General features: G+C 42.2%; 1 pseudogene; it reads right to left on the reverse strand.

Annotated features, from left to right (window-relative positions):
- Positions 1–3,097: 3,097 nt before the first annotated feature.
- Positions 3,098–4,821, reverse strand: LOC140245207 (uncharacterized; annotated as a pseudogene).
- Positions 4,822–18,555: the final 13,734 nt, after the last annotated feature.

The raw sequence follows: 18,555 nt of genomic DNA on the forward strand, positions 1-18,555 counted from the left end.
ATCCCAAAAATCTTGATTTTTGTAAAAATCTTCTTCTGTCAAACCGAAAAAGATAGAGCTAAGTTAGTGCTATGAAGACATTAACGTGATTAATGAATGAAATTTCATGTTTGATTATGGCGGATCAAGGGGTGTCCAGATCGGGGGGGGGGAGGGGTGATTGGTGGAGGTGGATATTCCACATTTTTAGCATCTTCTTGAAATATCTATGAGGGATATTCACCAAACTTGACAGATAGCAAGATTAAGGTAATAATTATGATCTTAATTTGTTCAAATGAGCCCCTTCCCCCACCGCCGAAGGGGGGGGGGGGGGAGGGTGGAGCTGCGGGGGGTTGAAGCTTCAGCGTCCCTAAACTCTGGAATTTTTTTTTTTATCTTCTTCTGTCAAACCGATAAGGATAGAGCTAAGTTAGTGCTATGAAGACACAGCGTTAATGAATGAAATTTCATGTTTGGTTATGGCACGGATCAAGGGGTCTCCAGATCGAGGGGGGTAAGGGCAAGGAGAGGAATTTTCCACATTTTCAGCATCTTCTTGAAAAATCTACGACGGATTTTCACCAAAATTGGCAGATTGCCTCTTTACGGTGATATGCACTTAATTTGTTAAAATGAGCCCCCCTCCCCCCCCCCCACACACACACACCGCTTAAGGGGGGGGGGTTGAAGCCTCGGAGTCCCTAAACTCAATTTTTATCTTCTTCTGTCAAACCGGAAAAGAGAGCTTAGTTAGTGCTATGAAGACACTAATGGCTGAAATTTTATTTCACGTTTGATTGTGGCGGATCGGGGGGGGGGGGGGTGAGGGGAGGAGGGGGGATTTTCACATATTCTGCATCCTCTTGAGAAATCTTTGACGGATTTTCACCGAACGTGGGAGGTAGCATCTCTAGGGTAATAGAATCCCACTTTGTTCGAAGGGGCAACAAGTCCAAGTTGTTCCCCTTCCCAAAAGCTAGGGATAAGACCAGGGTAGCCCCCACGTCATTTAGTAAGCAGACGTGAAATTTCATCAAAGTCTAGATCTACCTTCTAAAAATGAGATAAAATTGTATTCTATTACTCTTGGTTGTATAGAAACTTTCTTTAAAAAGTATGTATTCCGTTTATTTCATATGTATAGGGTTTTCAATAAGATTCTGAATTCCACCCGAACGACCCCACCCCCGTCGTCTTGGTCCCTTTCAAGTTCAAGGGGCGGAGATAGGGTGGGGGGGGGGGGCTCCATCTCCTCCCACCTTAGGGGTTGGGGCAGTGCTCATTTAGACAAATTGAGGTCATTATCACCAGATAAATACGCTACGCTACGTTTCAAGCTTGGCAAATATCTATCATTTAAGGGTTTCAAGAAGAAGCTGAATATGTGACAAATCCGCCTCCGCCGCACTTAACATTAATTCATGAATTAACTTACTATAACAGGCACCAGCACTCTATTAGCTCCGTCATTTTTGTATAGAAGTTTTTTTTGTTTTTGTTTTTGTTTTTGTTTTTTTTTAAGCTGATATGTAATTTTATTATCCGAGGGAAGCGTGTTGAGTTTTCAGGAAAAAGACAAAAAGTTTTAAAATTAAGCCTCCTTCCTACCCCCTCCCCTTTTTGGGCATCCCTTCATCTGTCATAGTAAACTTGAACCTACATCATGCATTAACTGTATTTACAGTACTATCACCATAAAGATGCTATCTGCCAAGTTTGGTGAAAATTCGTCATAGATTTTTCAAGAGGATGGAGAAAATTTTGAAAATCCCCCTCCTCCCCCTCCCCCTAACCCTCACCTACCCCCGATCAGAGCACCCCTAGACCCGCCATAATCAAACATGAGATTTCGGTCATTAATGTCTTTACAGCACTAACTTTTTCGGTTCGACAGAAGTATAAAAAAAAAAGATCAAGAGAATAGGGACTCTGAGGGTTTAACCCACCCCCCTCCTCGTCGGCGTGGGGGGGGGAATTCAATTTGACAAATTAAGATCGAATCACCATAAATATACTATCTGCCAAGTTTGGTGAAAATCCGTCATAGATTTTACAAGACTATGCAGAAAATGTGGAAAGTCCCCCTCCCCCCCCCCCCCCCTCACACCCCTTATCAGGGCACTTCTGGACCCGTCATAATCAAACCTGAAATTTTAGTAACTATAGTGTCTTCATATAACGTAGTTCCATATTCTTCGGTTCAACAGAAGAAGACTACTGTCTGGGGCCCCGTGCATGATAAAATAACTGGCTTTGGTATTTTGGATATCTCTGATGGGTTCTACTTCCAATGAAAAAGAAATTAGCCGTGACCCTTTTTAGCTGAATGAAACTAATGTGTGTGTGTGTGTGTGTGTGTGTGTGTGCCGGGGGGGGGGGGGGGCTCCATTGGGGCTACTGTCCGGGGCCCCGTACTGGATAAAATAGCTAGCTTTGGTGTTTTTGACATCTCTGATGGGTACTCCTTCCATTGCAAAAGAAATTAGCCGTGATTCTTCTGAGCTGCACAAATAAAATCAATGTTTGTGTGTGTTTGTACGTATGGCCTATGGGGGTGGGGCAATTTGGGGCTACTGCCTGGGGCCCCGTAAAGGATAAAATAGCTGGCATTGGTGTTTTGGATATCTCTGATGGGAACTACTTCCATTGCAAAAGAAATTAGCCATGACTCTTTTCAACTGAATAAAATCAATGTTTGTGTGTGTTTGTACGTAGGGCCTATGGGGAGTGGGGCCCTTTGGGGCTACTGTCTGGGGCCCCGTACAGGATAAAATAGCTGGCATTGGTGTTTTGGATATCTCTGATGGGAACTACTTCCATTGCAAAAGAAATTAGCCGTGACCCTTTTCAGCTGAATAACACGTACCATATTTGTGGGGCCCTTTGGGGCTACTGTCTGGGGCCCCGTGCAGGATAAAATAGCTGGCATTGGTGTTTTCATAATAAGTACACCCAAAGGAACAATATCCACCAACTTTTGTCCGTGACCCCCTTCGGCTGAATAAATCAATTTTTCGGGGTCCCTTTTTGTGGTCCCTAGGCTTACGGTACAGGATGTGACTTGCCAGCAATTCATTTTATTGACCCTTGGCCACATCCTTATACGACGAGACCATCAAAGAGTGTGACCCTTTTCAGCTGAATAAATGCTCTGGGCCCCCGGTCTAGTATCATCCAGCTCACCCGGGATTGCGACCTCGACGTCCTGTTCTACACCATCATTTGAACTATCTACACCCATATCCGGGGTTGTGACCTCCACATCCGGGTCAGACACAACACTCTTTGGGACCCAATGTAGATTGGGGTCACTCGGTTCACGAGCCCCTTCTACATTCCCGATAACTACCTCACTCAAACAATCAGGCATGCACACGGCTTCAACTTCGTCTTCAAAATATGGCGAGTCAACAGCTACCTAACCCACGGGAAAACGCCTAACCGTACCGTCAATTAACCTCACTGCCTGATGTTGACCTGTTAATTGGTCATTTCTAACCAATTTCTCTTTTACCACGCACGTACTACAACCTGTATCGCGCAAAACAGACACTATGGTGTATTATCTGGCATCAGTCTTCCAGACACAACCGGCATACGATTCACCATCGCGGCGACATCATTGTATGCCATTCCAACTTTGTCAACCACTTTCATTTTCACATCCTCAAAGTCATCGACCACTCTTTCAATGGGGAGACAACCTGCGGTCGAACCAACAACTCCCGGCTCAGAATCACCCCGAGACACCTCATTCGCCACATTCACGTCTACTTTTGGGGCCGTACCTTCCCCAGCACCCATCAAACCTTGAGCTGATACAGGCCTAGACAACATGGGACAATCTCTTTTCATGTGATTTGTGTTTCCACACATATAGGAACCTCCGCCCTGAAAAGTCCTATTTCCCATAGCCTTTCCTGCCTTTGACTGAGCATCAGCCGGTTTCTGATACGTACTACTCTTCTTGACCTGATTTTGTTGGGGCGGTTTGCTATCCGGCTTTGAATCTGATCGGTTTCTTTCCGATTTCTGTACACCCGAAAATGCATGAGGACCGTGAGCTTCTACTTATATTTCAGCACAATCGACTACCTCCTTGAAATCTTTACATTTTCGTTCCTTGACAAGCCTAACTACTTCTCTTGGACAATCTATCAAAAATTGCTCTTGCAAAATCAAATCTACTAGATCCTTTCTAGTATCGATCTCAGCCTCTTCCACCCAATGATCAAAATACCCCTTCATTCGAGTAGCAAATTGTTTTGGGCGCTCAAACTTCATTGGTTTAGCTGATCTGAAACTCCGCCTATACCCCTCTACAGTGAGATGATAATATGACATCAACTCATGCTTCACTGTAGCATAATTCTGGCGATCATCAGCACTCATCCGATTCACAACATCTAACGCTTTGCTTGTTAGATTGGAAATCAAATACAACACCCACATGTCTACCGGGATATTCTGACTTTTCATCAACATTTCGAACTTTGTGACATAAGCATCAAACCTATCATGTGCGTCATCAAATCGACCTACTTTCAGCTTTAAGCCAGCTAACTGGGGCCTACCAACATTCGCTGTTCCTTCCTCTATACGCAACTGTGCTAATCTTATTTCATGTTCGCGCGCCTTTTCTAGTGCTTCGCGTTCACGATCAACTTCGCGTGCTTCACGATCAGCTTCGCGTGCTTCACGATCAGCTTCATGGGCAGCTTTAAGCTCTGCTTCAATTGCCTGGCATCGCTCTGAAACAAAGCTACTCAATTCACCACCACTAAGGCCCATTTCTCTGCCTAATGAAGAGAACTCTCTGGTCAGCTCAACACTAGCCATACTGACTATGTAACTTCCAGACTAAGCAAACGTGTAGTCGCACAAAACAACAGCTGACTAGCACCTAGCTATCAAAGTTCGACTAAGTTACTACCTTGCAGCCAGCGTACTTAACAACAATTCGTATCTCCGAACGAGCATACAATTGCAAATGACAAACAGCTGAAATTCACTCAACAAGTATTCCACCCACCAAACAGCTAGACTGTAGTACCTTGTCAAAAGCATACCGGAATGCAGGCAATGTGAAATGACACGAATTCACTTTACAGACATTCCACATACCAAGCCTGTCTTGTCAATAAGCATACTAGAGCTGTATCTCCCAATGCGCATACAATTGAATTGGGACTGTACTCTCTAAAAAAAATCGAGTGAAAATTTTCACTCTAAAAAGAGTGAATACAAAAAAGAGTGAATTTCGAGTGAAATTGGAGTGAATTTTGAGTGAAAATGCTCATTTTCACTCATTTTGGAGTGACGTCAGGGATCACTCCAAAATCTTCGAGTGATCCCTGACGTCACTCCAAAATGAGTGAAAATGAGCATTTTCACTCAAAATTCACTCCAATTTCAATCGAAATTCACTCTTTTTTGTATTCACTCTTTTTAGAGTGAAAATTTTCACTCGATTTTTTTAGAGAGTACAAACCCAACACTACAATCCATCAAACATGCCTATAACAGGCGAAACCAAGAACGTAACCTTGCAATAAAATAACACTCCGCACAGACTGATTCATGCACGCAAACCCCCGACTCTATCAAACTGCCTCTAACCGGCAATACCAAGGGCGTAACCTTGAAAAAGGAGTAACACTCCACATAGACTCATGCACACAAACCCGAATTTATCAATCATGCATATAACATGCAACACTAAGGGCGTAACCTTGAAATACGGAGCAACATTCCACACAGATTCAATACCCGAATCTGCATCACACATGTGCCTCTAGTAGGCAACACCAAGGGCATAACCTTGGGGAGAAAAACTTCAATCAAACTGTCACGTAAGGCGACATACTCGTACGATTCACACTGGGGTAATGTTTCCGATCAAACATACTAAACAGTTGTCATATCGACAATAATAACATGCAATATATGACGGTAATGCGTACGATTGAGCAATTAAACTTCAATCATGAATCAAACACAAACATCGCATTTAAGCCTAAAGCATGTTAAAAGAATATAAGAATAACTTTTTCTAATCAGGTAGCAGTATCTCGGTGGGACCTCCAAATTGTCACGTGAGTGACTTTTTTTTTCTCTCTGCTACTCTGACACCGGAATAATGGAAATTCAAACTGTTCGTATACAGTTATGTTCGAGTTTAATCTTTCAAGTCTTTGTAGCTTTCTCGTTCATAACAATACATTGAGCATAAAAGATAGTATGAAACAAATCACAAATACATAACTGTGTTATCTTAGATGACCCGAACTGGTGATCCCCTCAGCTTGGCTCAGTCGTCATCGATGCCGTATACACTCGTCGTCGACCTCGGCACAGTCGCTTGGCTTGTCTCTTGGAAGCATCCCTTGACTTGGCCACTCAGCTAGACGCTACCCTATCGGCGGTCCTCTCAGCTCCTCGGCCTTCACTAGTCCCTGCAACCATAAGCCTGCAGACGATGGCAAAAAAGTGGCTTAAAAAAGGCTCAACTGGCAACTATCGTATAACAATCTTAGAAGTGCTGACCATCAACACTTTCGCGCTTCATCACCTGCACACGCACTCACAGGCACCACTCCTGTTTACCAAGTAATTGTATAAAACTGGATTTACACGCACTTTAACATGGCCCATCTGTATTAGTGTTCAAGTACTACAATAAAAAATGGTAATTTAACTCTGGCTGTCCGTCTGTTCAAGCACGGCTTATAACGGCGGCCCTCTGCATCATATGTATATATTATATATTGTACTGTGAATTAAGTCATTATTGGCCATATAAACATTTTGTATGTTATTTAACGTTTCATTTGTCTTTACATACAAAATATGACTTACTATGTAATATATCAATAATTTTCAGAATTGTATTTGTGTAATTGAACCTGCCTTTGTTATTTTTGTTATTCTGAAAGAAAATATGAAATGCAGAAAATAAAATCTTTTCAAACAAAAAAACAAGCATCAATTTTTTATTCTTTTTTAAAGTATACATCCTGACAATATCCCACCTGAAATTTACCCCAAAAAATCTAATCGGAACATGCTTAAATGACGTCATCAAAATGGCTTCTTAAGAACTGCAATTTTGCTAGAGTAATTGTCACTTCGACATCTCTAATAATAAAAATGGAATATTTCCGAAAGGAAGTGATTCTAGCTACAGTAATGCTATTTCTCATGTACCTCAGGTCATCAGCCATCAATTATGCTCATTTTCAGTTGAGCTGGTGAGTTGTACGCATACCAATAGCGTTTCTATAGCAACCTTACACTGACGTAGTAGAAATAAACAAAAAATTCATAATAATTTTCATAATTTTCATTCAATTTGTTGAAATATAATAAGAATGTCTAGATATATGTTTTTTGATGTGTCTTGTTGGTTTCAGCGAAGTGCCGAACCAATTTCCGTCTTAATCATTTGTTAATATGGGGGAAATAATTATAGTCATTGCCATGGTAATGCTTTCATGAAAAAAAAAACACCTAAATGATAAAATGTAATTCTTTCTACGCAAATAGTTATAAATTAAGCCTAATAACCTTCAAATAAGTAGGTGCCCAGTAAAAGTATCCAGTCACTAGATGACTCAACTCATTGTAAGGCTAACCATGGTCACCAAAATTGTTTCCATGGCAACGAGAAAGAGCTTCGGAAACAGGTTTACGCAATGGAATGAGAGTGCAATTTCAACATATCTGTGAAGTGTCATTTTGCTTGTGTATTCTGTTTATTAATATATATTGATATGGATGTCACATTTGAGGTAAAGAACTATGTGACAATCTGTATTAATTACATTGCATTTCTTGGAAACAATCGTGCCCTTGCTATAAGGGACGACAGCATGTACGTTTGAAACATATTATATATTCGCGTCATACTCTGTTGAGAATGAGAAGGGCGTTCAGTTATCTTGAACACTATGGGTTTTGTGACAACTTAACGCCCTTATCATTCCCAACCGACGATTAAGATAATATATGTTTTCTATATTGCCAAGAGGATAAAGGGCATTTTGTAGGCACACGGCACCGGGTCGCCCTTCAATAAGCACCCTCTCATGTAGATCTTGTAAGGTAAATCTTCTTCTATCATTTCGATGACTTTTCATTGATGTAAGTTGCTGCATTGCCGGACCTACTTTTAAAACCATTCACGTTAGAACAACTGTATTTGCGTTGCTAATATCCGTATTTTGAAATAAAGGCCGTTCTGTAACAAGAGGGTGTAAGCTTAGGTGTGAATTTAGACACTTCCCAAGGGATTAATTTTGAATGTTCACCCTTTTGACAATATATTTATTGTAGAGCAATGTCTCCTGTATTAATAAGTGGTATTTCTTGGACACAAAAGTGCCTTTGCTGTACGGCACGATGGCATTTTGAAGACATACACGTTTGGAACATATATATTCGCATTATATGATTTTATATGTCTTATATATTGCCGTGAGGGTGGAATATTTTTTGGCACATACCACAGGGTTGTCATTAATGTGCACCCTCTTCACTGCATAGATCTTGTAAAGTTAAACCTCTTCTATCATTTCCATGACTTTTCATTGTTTAAAAGTGTATTTGCTATATTGCCGGAACTGCTTTTAAAACCATCCACGCTAGAACAACGGTGTTTGTGTTGCTAATATCTGATTATTTGTCTTAAGGGGGCTTGAGCGTAGGTGTACTTTGGACAAGTCCCATGGGGTTGTCTTTTAATATTCACCCTCTTGACGATATGGATATTATAGAGCAATGTCTCCTCTATTAACTACAAGGTATTTTTGAAAACAAAAGTGCCCTTGATTTACGGCACGATCGAAGTTTGAAACCATGTACGTTTGGAACATAATCGTTAGTGTATTCGCGTTAATGATATTCAATGTTTTCTATATTGCCATGAGGGTGGTGCACTTTGGGGGCACATCCTACAGGATTGGCATTTAATGTGCATCCTCCCACTAAATAGATATTTTGAAGCAATACTTTTCCTATCATTTCCACGACATTCATTGATATAAAAGTGTGTAGCTGTATTGCTGCAACTACTTCTAAAACCATGCCTGCACGAAAGAACGTCGGTATTTGCGTTCATAGTATCCGTGTGATGTAATTACGGGTCTTGAGCGGCGGTGTAATTCTGGAGATTTCCCAAGGGATTGCTTTTGAATGTTCACCCTTTTGACAATGTAGTTAATGAAGAGAATTTTTCTTTTTGTAATTTTATTGCATTTCTTACAAACAAAAGGGCAATTGCTGTACAACCGTAACGATCGGGAAAATGTGAAGGCATGGAAAATTGAAACATGTGCTATATGCTAGTGCATGTTTCTATATTGCCCTGGGGTTAGATGATCTTGAACACATCCCACTCGGTTGCCGTTGAATGTGCACCCCTTTGACTATAATGATGATTGCAAAGCAGTGTCTCTACCATTTAAAAATCATGAAAAGTAAAGTGTCTTTATTTACCACTTGGCAAAACGACTTTACATGCATGTACAAGTGAGTTTGCTTTGGCATAAATGGATGTTTTGTTAATCTGTTTCGGGACCACGACGGTCAGGGTAGGGGTAATCTGGACACTTCTCAAGGGCTTGACAAAATAGATATTGTAAAGCAACGTCTCCTATATCACCTTAATTGCATTTTACGAAAATAAAAGCGTACGTGCTACACAGGCGGAAGAGCTTTTCAGAGGTATGTAACCATATGGAACATTTTTCTCGGTTGTATACTGCATGTTTTTCATCGCTTTTAGGATGCATGGAGTTACTTTGAGCACCTCTCCCAAGGTGATCTCTGCAAGTGAACCCTTTCGACTGCGTAGATATTGTAGATCAATGTTGTTATTTTATCTCTACCCCGGCAACTTTTATAGAAAAAAAAGTGTCTTGATATGGCAGGAATCCAATTCAATACAATTCAATTTAATTTTTATTTTATTTTCAACAAGAACAGATCGAGACATCACTTTCTTTGTAACAGAAAATGAGGTGCGTAAAACTATGTCGAATGAAAAGAATTTACAATGATTATAGCACCATACGATAATTATACATAAACATAAAACTCAAGTGATAGTCATAAAATTCAAGGAACGACTTTTTTTTTTTAGACATGCACTTTTGGAACGACTGTAATTGCGTTGATATTTGCGTTACAAAGGGTCATGTATAGAGGCAATTAATGTGGGTACTTCCCATATAGTACGCTCCCTTCGAATGATAACCACTTTAACTATGTCAGTGTAAGTCAAAATTGCAGAGCAATATATCGTCTGTTGACTCCATTGAATTGCATTAAATAAAAGTTTCTTTGCTAGAGGACCTAGAAGGACTTTGCTAGAAGGACTGTTGAAAGGCATGCACCCATAGAACATAATTATGTATTTGCGTTGGTACATGATTATTGCATGTCTTAGACTGCCTTTGGGTGGGGTAATTTTGGGCGCCCTCCACGTGGTTGTCTTCGTATGTGAACCATTTTTACCCTATAGATGTTGTAGAACAAAAATTCTTCTATAACTTCCACTGAATTTTAATGGAAATGAAACTAAAAGGACGTTATGCACAAAGTTTTTTTTTTTTTCGCTTCAAACAGCTGTATTCAAGTGTGTATAATTGTGTTTTGTACCGAGCCGTGAGGGTATAGGGATGAGTTCGGGTACCTCCGTACGAGTCGCTTTGACTGTGCACCACTTTTTAAAGATAATTATACACATTGTAGGAAAATGTCTCTGTCAATGCCAATTCTATTTCATGGAAATAAAAGAGTCTTTGCTAGACGGCCAAACGACTTAAAAATAAAATCTCGTACGCTTAAAACAACGGAAATCGCGTTGGTTGATGCATGTTGTGTAAATGTTCGTGGGGATAATATGATCGACTGGGGTGACTTTGGGCACTACCTGCAGGGTTTCCTTTGACTGTGCCATCTTCAATATCTCAAACCCTTAAGGATGCAAGAGATGAATCCTCAAGATTCGAGCAAACCACCCTCCAAATAGAGTTCATTTATTACAAAATTAGACAAATTATAGATGTTTACACTTGTTTAATTTCGTACTTTTAAGCTATCATTATCTGTCTGATAACAAACTCTAATTTTATGATATTATTCATGCTAGTTTACTAAGGCTGTAAAGTTTGTTTTTGGTGAAGAGAAACTGAAATATCATATTTGAACACTCTTGATTTGCTAATATCGGGCACTTTGATGCATTAGAATATTCCGTTGGCTCGGAACCCTTTGCATATTATGCAAGAGGCCCAGATTATATACGTGGAACATTTTTGCATCGCACTAACTCACATTGCAAACACAGGTTTCAACATTTTCGGTGTTCCAATCTGAAACCTAGAAGCATTGTTTTCATGGAAACACTGTATTTTTATCATTATGGGAGCTAATTGGCATACCATGCAAATGAGGCCCAGATTATGTACATGGGAATGGTTGCATCGCACTGACTGACATCGTAAACATAGATTTCAACACTTTCGGTGTTCCAGTCTCAATCCTAGAAACATTGTTTTCATGGAAACACTGTATTTTCATCATTAGGCCTATGGGAGCTAATTTGCATATTATGCAAATGAGGCCCAGACTATGTACATGTCATGGCGAATGTTTGCATCGCACTAACTGACATTGTAAACATAGGTTTCAACACTTTCGGTGTTCCAATCTAAAATCTAGAAGTATAGTTTTCATGGAAACACTGTATTTTTATCATAATGGGTGCTAATTTGCATATTATGGAAATTTAGCCACTATGCCCCACTGGATTTCTTGGGACTTTGAGTAAGGTGTTTAGGAGCCCATAACAAGTAGCACTGCAGTGGAATTTCCTACTGCAATTAGTATAGTGGGTGAAACCCTATTTTGACTGGACTAATGTGATCTATGACAAAATGTGTATCCAGTTTCTGTTAACAGTGCTTCATTTCTTTCAGAAGTACAGTATTTGTTGTAGTAGTCCATCGAGTATAATGAGCTTGCTTTGGTATCGTACAGAAATCCATGCAAGACCCGTTTCACCAACATTGATTTCAGTGAGATCAGTGTCAATTAGTGTTTTCAGTTTCACTTAGCAAGTCCTCGTGACTGAAACATAATCAAAAAAGTGAGATAGCGAGACTGAAACCAGTTAAGTGAAACTGAAACCAATGAGAAGTTTGGTGAAACACCCTACAGGACTGTAAGAAAGGAACAGCCATGAACTAACCATTTTTATTGGGAGTGGGGGCTGAGGTGGAAGATGGTCTCATCTTATGAGACATTGACTTAATCTATGTTCTATGGCTAATTGGCTTGAACAAAATGTCAGATTGTCTTATGATTGTGCTAAATGCAAAACGAAAAACAACAAAAAATCCAGCTACTGAGATGGAATATACATAATACACCAATAATAATGAAAATTGTGATATCTGGACAGCTGTGTTGTAATGGCTACAGGCAAATTTGAGCGTAACCATGGTAGCTATGGTTTCTCACAGGTTAGGTCTCAACTCTAGTCAATTAAATTTACATACTTATATAAATTTAGAATGGTGTTTATCGTTGAGAGGGTGTTGCATTATTTGTTTGAGAAAAAAAAATGTTTTCAGCATAAAGTTGCCATAGAAATGACCTAATTTTGGCTCAGATTTTTTGAAAAGAGGTCACAAATGGGCCCAATTTTGTTTGGAGAAAGGCAGGAAATAAGAAATACATACACTGGCAACTTATCTAATGATTACAATGTCAGTTGTATAATGAACACTTGAGATATCCTAAAATTCCCATTGATTTTTTTTGGTTTGGGGGTGGCCATATTGATGACGTCATTTGAGCGTGTTCCGACCACAGAACTCTATTTCTGTGGTTCCGACGCAGAAATTCCGGGTAAATTTTACTGGTAAGTTTGTTAAGACACATACTTTCAAAAAATTACAAAATTTGTTTGTTATACGATAGTTGCCAGTTGACCCCCAATTTCAGCCTCAATCCGCAGGCCTACCACGCAGACTCCTGCCGTGACCCGCGATGACCGAGCTCAAGCGACGACGAGCAGGCAAATGGAGATTGAGCTCCGTTCCAAAGTTCGGATAATGATTGTCCGAGTTCAGTTTTATCGGCAGCTGGAGCTCGCATCTCACCGACGTGGAGAACCCCTGTAGAGCCCATTAATGTCAAAATCGCCCACTAATGTCAAAACAACCACTAATGTCATAACACATCGACGACAAATGTCAAAATAACCACTAATGTCATAACGCGTCGACAACAAATGTCAAAACAACCATTATAAAATGGGTTCAAGAATGTAGCCAATTGGAAGCGCTGAAATGAGACACGTGTGCGTGCATTAATTTCTTAGTAAATGCACTAAGAAGAGTCTCTCTTCCACCTCCCTGGCCTGACGTACGTCACAATGTTTACACTAGCAGTGCGCACAGTCAATCAGTTGTTACAAGTGCGTCACGCGCTACTATACGCGCTGTCAATCCTGTAAACAACTTCTAGTTCGGGGGCCGCGGGCTGCCACAACAGCCGGCGGCCTTTCTTGTGCATAACACGTGGCGTACGTATACTCTTATACGTACGTACAGTACCTATGTGCAGGATTTCCGAGTGCGACGTGCGTAAATGTTTGGGACGAACATCTTCGGACATCTTGACTTTTCAGCGAGTGCTACATGTAGCTGACTAGTATTGACCCACAAAGGTACGTGAATAATGCTGTTAGTTTTCGACCCATTTTATAAAACAAATGATGCACAGGATTATTTCGTGGCGTTAGTGAAGGTGCGGCGCACTCTCGAGTATTAGGGACTTTTCGATTTGCACGTTGAGCCAGGCGTCACCCTGTTATGACGTAGTTTTTACGTACTGCGCATGCGCGAGCGTCGACCCTCGGCTCATCGCACAAATTTCGAACGCGTTAACCCCGGTTATCACCGTCCACCCAAATCGGTTGCGCCGCGCTCAACCCACCCTTGCTATGACGTCACACTCCTCTCGGGTATCGTGCGAAAGAGCACGATGACTCTCGGGAAATCCGTGCTCAGTTCACCTGTTTTCCTTTTTCTTTCGAGAGAATATTTATATTCTAATTACATGAAAGCTTATGATCTTGATACGTCACAGCAGCAGCGCTGACATACAAACTACAGCCTCTGGTACCTACTTTATTTGCCCGTTTTCACTGTTTCGCACTTTGCAACTGCCTACCGTAGTCCCACACATCCATTTACACGTAATGCTGTACGCAAACAGTTTTTGGTGCTTTTGGCCTAGCTAGTGCAGCAGTGCATTTGCCTAGTAGTCTTACCATGCATCATGTTTTAAAATCCACGTAATTCCTCCCAGGATACGCATCTAGTCAAAGACAAAATAAATATTACAAGTACAGAAACGAGTCACAAATTCCGCTTATATGCACGCAAGGCACTGAGCCTGGTTGCCTCCTGCACACGCCACGAGACGTGACGCCGGCGCCCGAAATAGAAATGTGTTTTAGCAGCGGGTCAACGTACAGACGTGACGCCTTGACGTACGGTTGCGCTCGGCGGCACGTCCTTCTCGTTCACCCAATCGAAAACTCCCTATTGACAACGGTTGCAAACATGCACTCGGCTGCGCCTCGTGCATGTCGCACCATTGTCAATACTCTCGAGCGCGCCGCACCTTCACTAACACACTCTATCCTGTGCATCATTTGTATACTAATGTCATAACACGTCGACGACAAATGTCAAAATCGGATCAACCACTAATGTCATAACACGTCGACGACAAATGTCAAAATGTCTATTTTTACTGCAAATGTCATAACACGTTGACGACAAATGTCAATATCGAATTAACCACTAATGTCATAACACGTCAACGACAAATGTCAAAATTTCTAAATTTTCTGCAAAATGTCATGACGCGTCACAAGGGCGGAACGAGGAATTCCATAAAAGGGAGGCGCCTTTACAAAATCAAAGGCTGGCGGGCGCGACCCTCGACCCCAACCCCCATTTTCTTATTTTCATTTCTATCGTGTTCACAAAATAAAGAGGAGGGGGCACTAAAGGGGGATGTACCCCCTAAATCCGCGATTGCGTCAACCACAAATATCAATATTGGATTAACCACAAATGTCATAGCACGTCGACCACAAATGTCATAACGCGACACAGGGGTGGATCCATGAATTCCGTAAAGGGGGAGGGGGACGCCTTTACAAAATCAAAGGATGGCGCGACCCTCCTTTTCTTATTTTTGTTTCTGTTGGTTTAACCTTATATAGTGAGGGTGCACCAGAGGGGGAAGCGCCCCCTCTCGATCCATCGTTGCGTCAACCACAAATGGGAAAACTCATTGCTTGAAATTATGGGGGCGGATTCAGGAATTCCGTAAAGGGGAGGGGCGCCTTTACAAAATGAAAGGCTTGCGCCACCCTCACCCATTTTCTTCTTTTTATTTCTGTTGTGTTGACAAAATAAAGAGAGGGGCAGTGAAGGGGGATGGGCCTCATAATCCGCGATTGCGTCAACCAAAAGTCAAAATCGGGAATTAACCACAAATGTCATAACACGTCGACCACAAATGTCATATCGCGTCACAGGGGCGGAATCAGGAATTCCGTAAAGAGGGAGGGGGGCGCCTTTACAAAATCAAAGGCTGGAGCGACACCCTGCCCCCCCCCCCCCCATTCCTTATTTTTGTTTTGTTGTTTTAACCGAATAATTATAGTGAGGGTGCACCAGAGGGGGATGCGGCCCCTCTCGACCCATCTTTGCGTCAACCACAAATGGAAAAACTCATTGCTTGCATTACAGGGGCGGATCCAGGAATTCCACAAAGGAGGGGGGTGCGTTTACAAAATGAAAGGCTGGTGCGACCATCCCCACTTTTCTTCTTTTTATTTCTGTTTTGTTGACAAAATAAAGACGGGGGCAGTAAGGGGGCGCCTCCTTTAAATCCGCGATTGCGTCAACCGCAAATGTCAATATTGGATTAACCACAAATGTCATAACACTTCGAACACAAAATAATGTCATAACGTGTCACAGGGGCGGATCCAGAAATTCCGTAAAGGGGGAGGGGGGCGCCTTTACAAAATCAAAGGCTGGCGCGACACCCTGCCCCCCCCCCCCCATTCCTTATTTTTGTTTCTGTTGTTATAACCGAATAATTATAGTGAGGGTGCACCAGAGGGGGATGCGGCCCCTCTCGATCCATCATTGCGTCAACCACAAATGGAAAAACTCATTGCTTGCATTACAGGGGCCGATCCAGGAATTCCACAAAGGAGGGGGGCGCCTCTACAAAATGAAAGGCTGGCGCGACCCTCCCTACTTCTTTTTATTTCTGTTTTGTTGACAAAAAGGGGGGGGGTGCGCCTCCTCTAAATCCGCGATTGCGTCAACCGCAAATGCCAATATTGGATTAACCACAAATGTCATAACACTTCGAACACAAAATAATGTCATAACGTGTCACAGGGGCGGATCCAGTAATTCCATAAGGGGGGGGGGGGCTTTACAAAATCAAAGTCTGGCGCGACCCCCCTTTTCTTATTTTTGTTTCTTTTATTTCAACCTAATATAGTGAGAGTGCACCAGAGGGGGAAGCGCCCCCTCTCGATCCATCATTGCGTCAACCACAAAATGGAAAACATATTGCTTGCATTACAGGGGCGTATCCAGGAATTCCGTGAAGGGGAGGCGCCTTTACAAAATCAAAGGCTCGCGCGACACCGCCACATTTTCTTCTTTTCATTTTCTCTTGTTTAAAAAAAAAAAAGAGAGGTGGCACCATGGGGGATGCGCCCCCTTTCGATCCATGATTGCGTCGACCACAAATGACCAAACCCGTTGCTTGTATTATAGGGGCGCACCCAGGAATTCCGTGAAGGGGAGACGCCTTTACAAAATCAAAGGCTCGCGCGACACCACCCCATTTTCTTGTTTTCGGGCACCATGGGAAATGCGCCCCCTCTCGATCCATGATTGCGTCAACCACAAATGACCAAACCCATTGCTTACATTGCAGGGGCGTATCCATGAATTCCGTGAAGGGGAGGCGCCGTTACAAAATCAAAGGCTCACGCGACACCACCTCATTTTCTTCTTTTCATTTTTTCTTGTTTTAACAAAATATATAGAGGGGGCAACGTGGGGGATGCGCCCCTCTCGATCCATGATTGCGTCAACCACAAATGACCAAACTCATTGCTTGCATTACAGGGGCGTATCCATCAATTCCGTGAAGGGGAGGCGCCGTTACAAAATCAAAGGCTACGCGACACCACCTCATTTTCTTCTTTTCATTTTTTCTTGTTTTAACAAAATATATAGAGGGGGCAACGTGGGGATGCGCCCCCTCTCGATCCATGATTGCGTCAACCACTATGACTAAACCCATTGCTTACATTACAGGGGCGTATCCAGGAATTCCGTGAAGGGGAGGCGCCTTTACAAAATCAAAGGCTCGCGCAACACCGCCCCATTTTCTTCTTTCATTTTCTCTTGTTTTAACAAAAAATAGAGAGGGGCACCATGGGGGATGCGCCCCCTTTCGATCCATGATTGCGTCGACCACAAATGACCAAACCCATTGCTTGTATTATAGGGGCGTATCCAGGAATTCCGTGAAGGGGAGGCGCCTTTACAAAATCAAAGGCTCACGCGACACCGCCCCATTTTCTTCTTTTCATTTTCTCTTGTTTTAACAAAAAAATAGAGAGGGGGCACCATGGGGGATGCGCCCCCTTTCGATCCATGATTGCGTCAACCACAAATTAATGACCAAACCCATTGCTTACATTACAGGGGCGTATCCAGGAATTTTGTGAAGGGGAGGCGCCTTTTCAAAATCAAAGGCTCACGCGACACCACTCCATTTTCTTCTTTTCATTTTTTCTTGTTTTAACAAAATATATAGAGGGGGCACCATGGGGGATGCGCCCCCTCTCGATCCATGATTGCGTCAACCACAATGACTAAACCCATTGCTTACATTACAGGGGCGTATCCAGGAATTCCGTGAAGGGAGGCGCCTTAACAAAATCAAAAGCTCACGCGACACCACCCCATTTTCTTCTTTTCATTTTCTCTTGTTTTAACAAAGTACATAGAGGGGGCACCATGGGGGATGCGCCCCCTCTCGATCCATGATTGCGTCAACCACAAATGACCAAACTCATTGCTTGTATTACAGGGGCGTATCCAGGAATTCCGTGAAGGGGAGGCGCCTTTACAAAATCAAAGGCTCGCGCGACACCACCCCATTTTCTTCTTTTCGGGCACCATGGGGGATGCGCCCCTCTCGATCCATCATTGCGTCAACCACAATGACTAAACCCATTGCTTGCATTACAAGGGCCGATCCAGGAATTCTGTAAAGGGGAGGAGCCTTTACAAATTTAAAACCTGCTGCACCCCATATTTTTCATTTCTGTTGTTTTAACAACAACAGAGATGCTTGCTCATTGCTTGTATTACAGGAGCGGGTCCAGGAATTCCGTAAAGCGTAAAGGGAGACGTCTTCTCAAAATGAAAGGTTGGC

The sequence above is a fragment of the Diadema setosum genome, chromosome 22 (assembly GCF_964275005.1).
Source record: "Diadema setosum chromosome 22, eeDiaSeto1, whole genome shotgun sequence".
Lineage (NCBI taxonomy): Eukaryota > Metazoa > Echinodermata > Echinoidea > Diadematoida > Diadematidae > Diadema > Diadema setosum.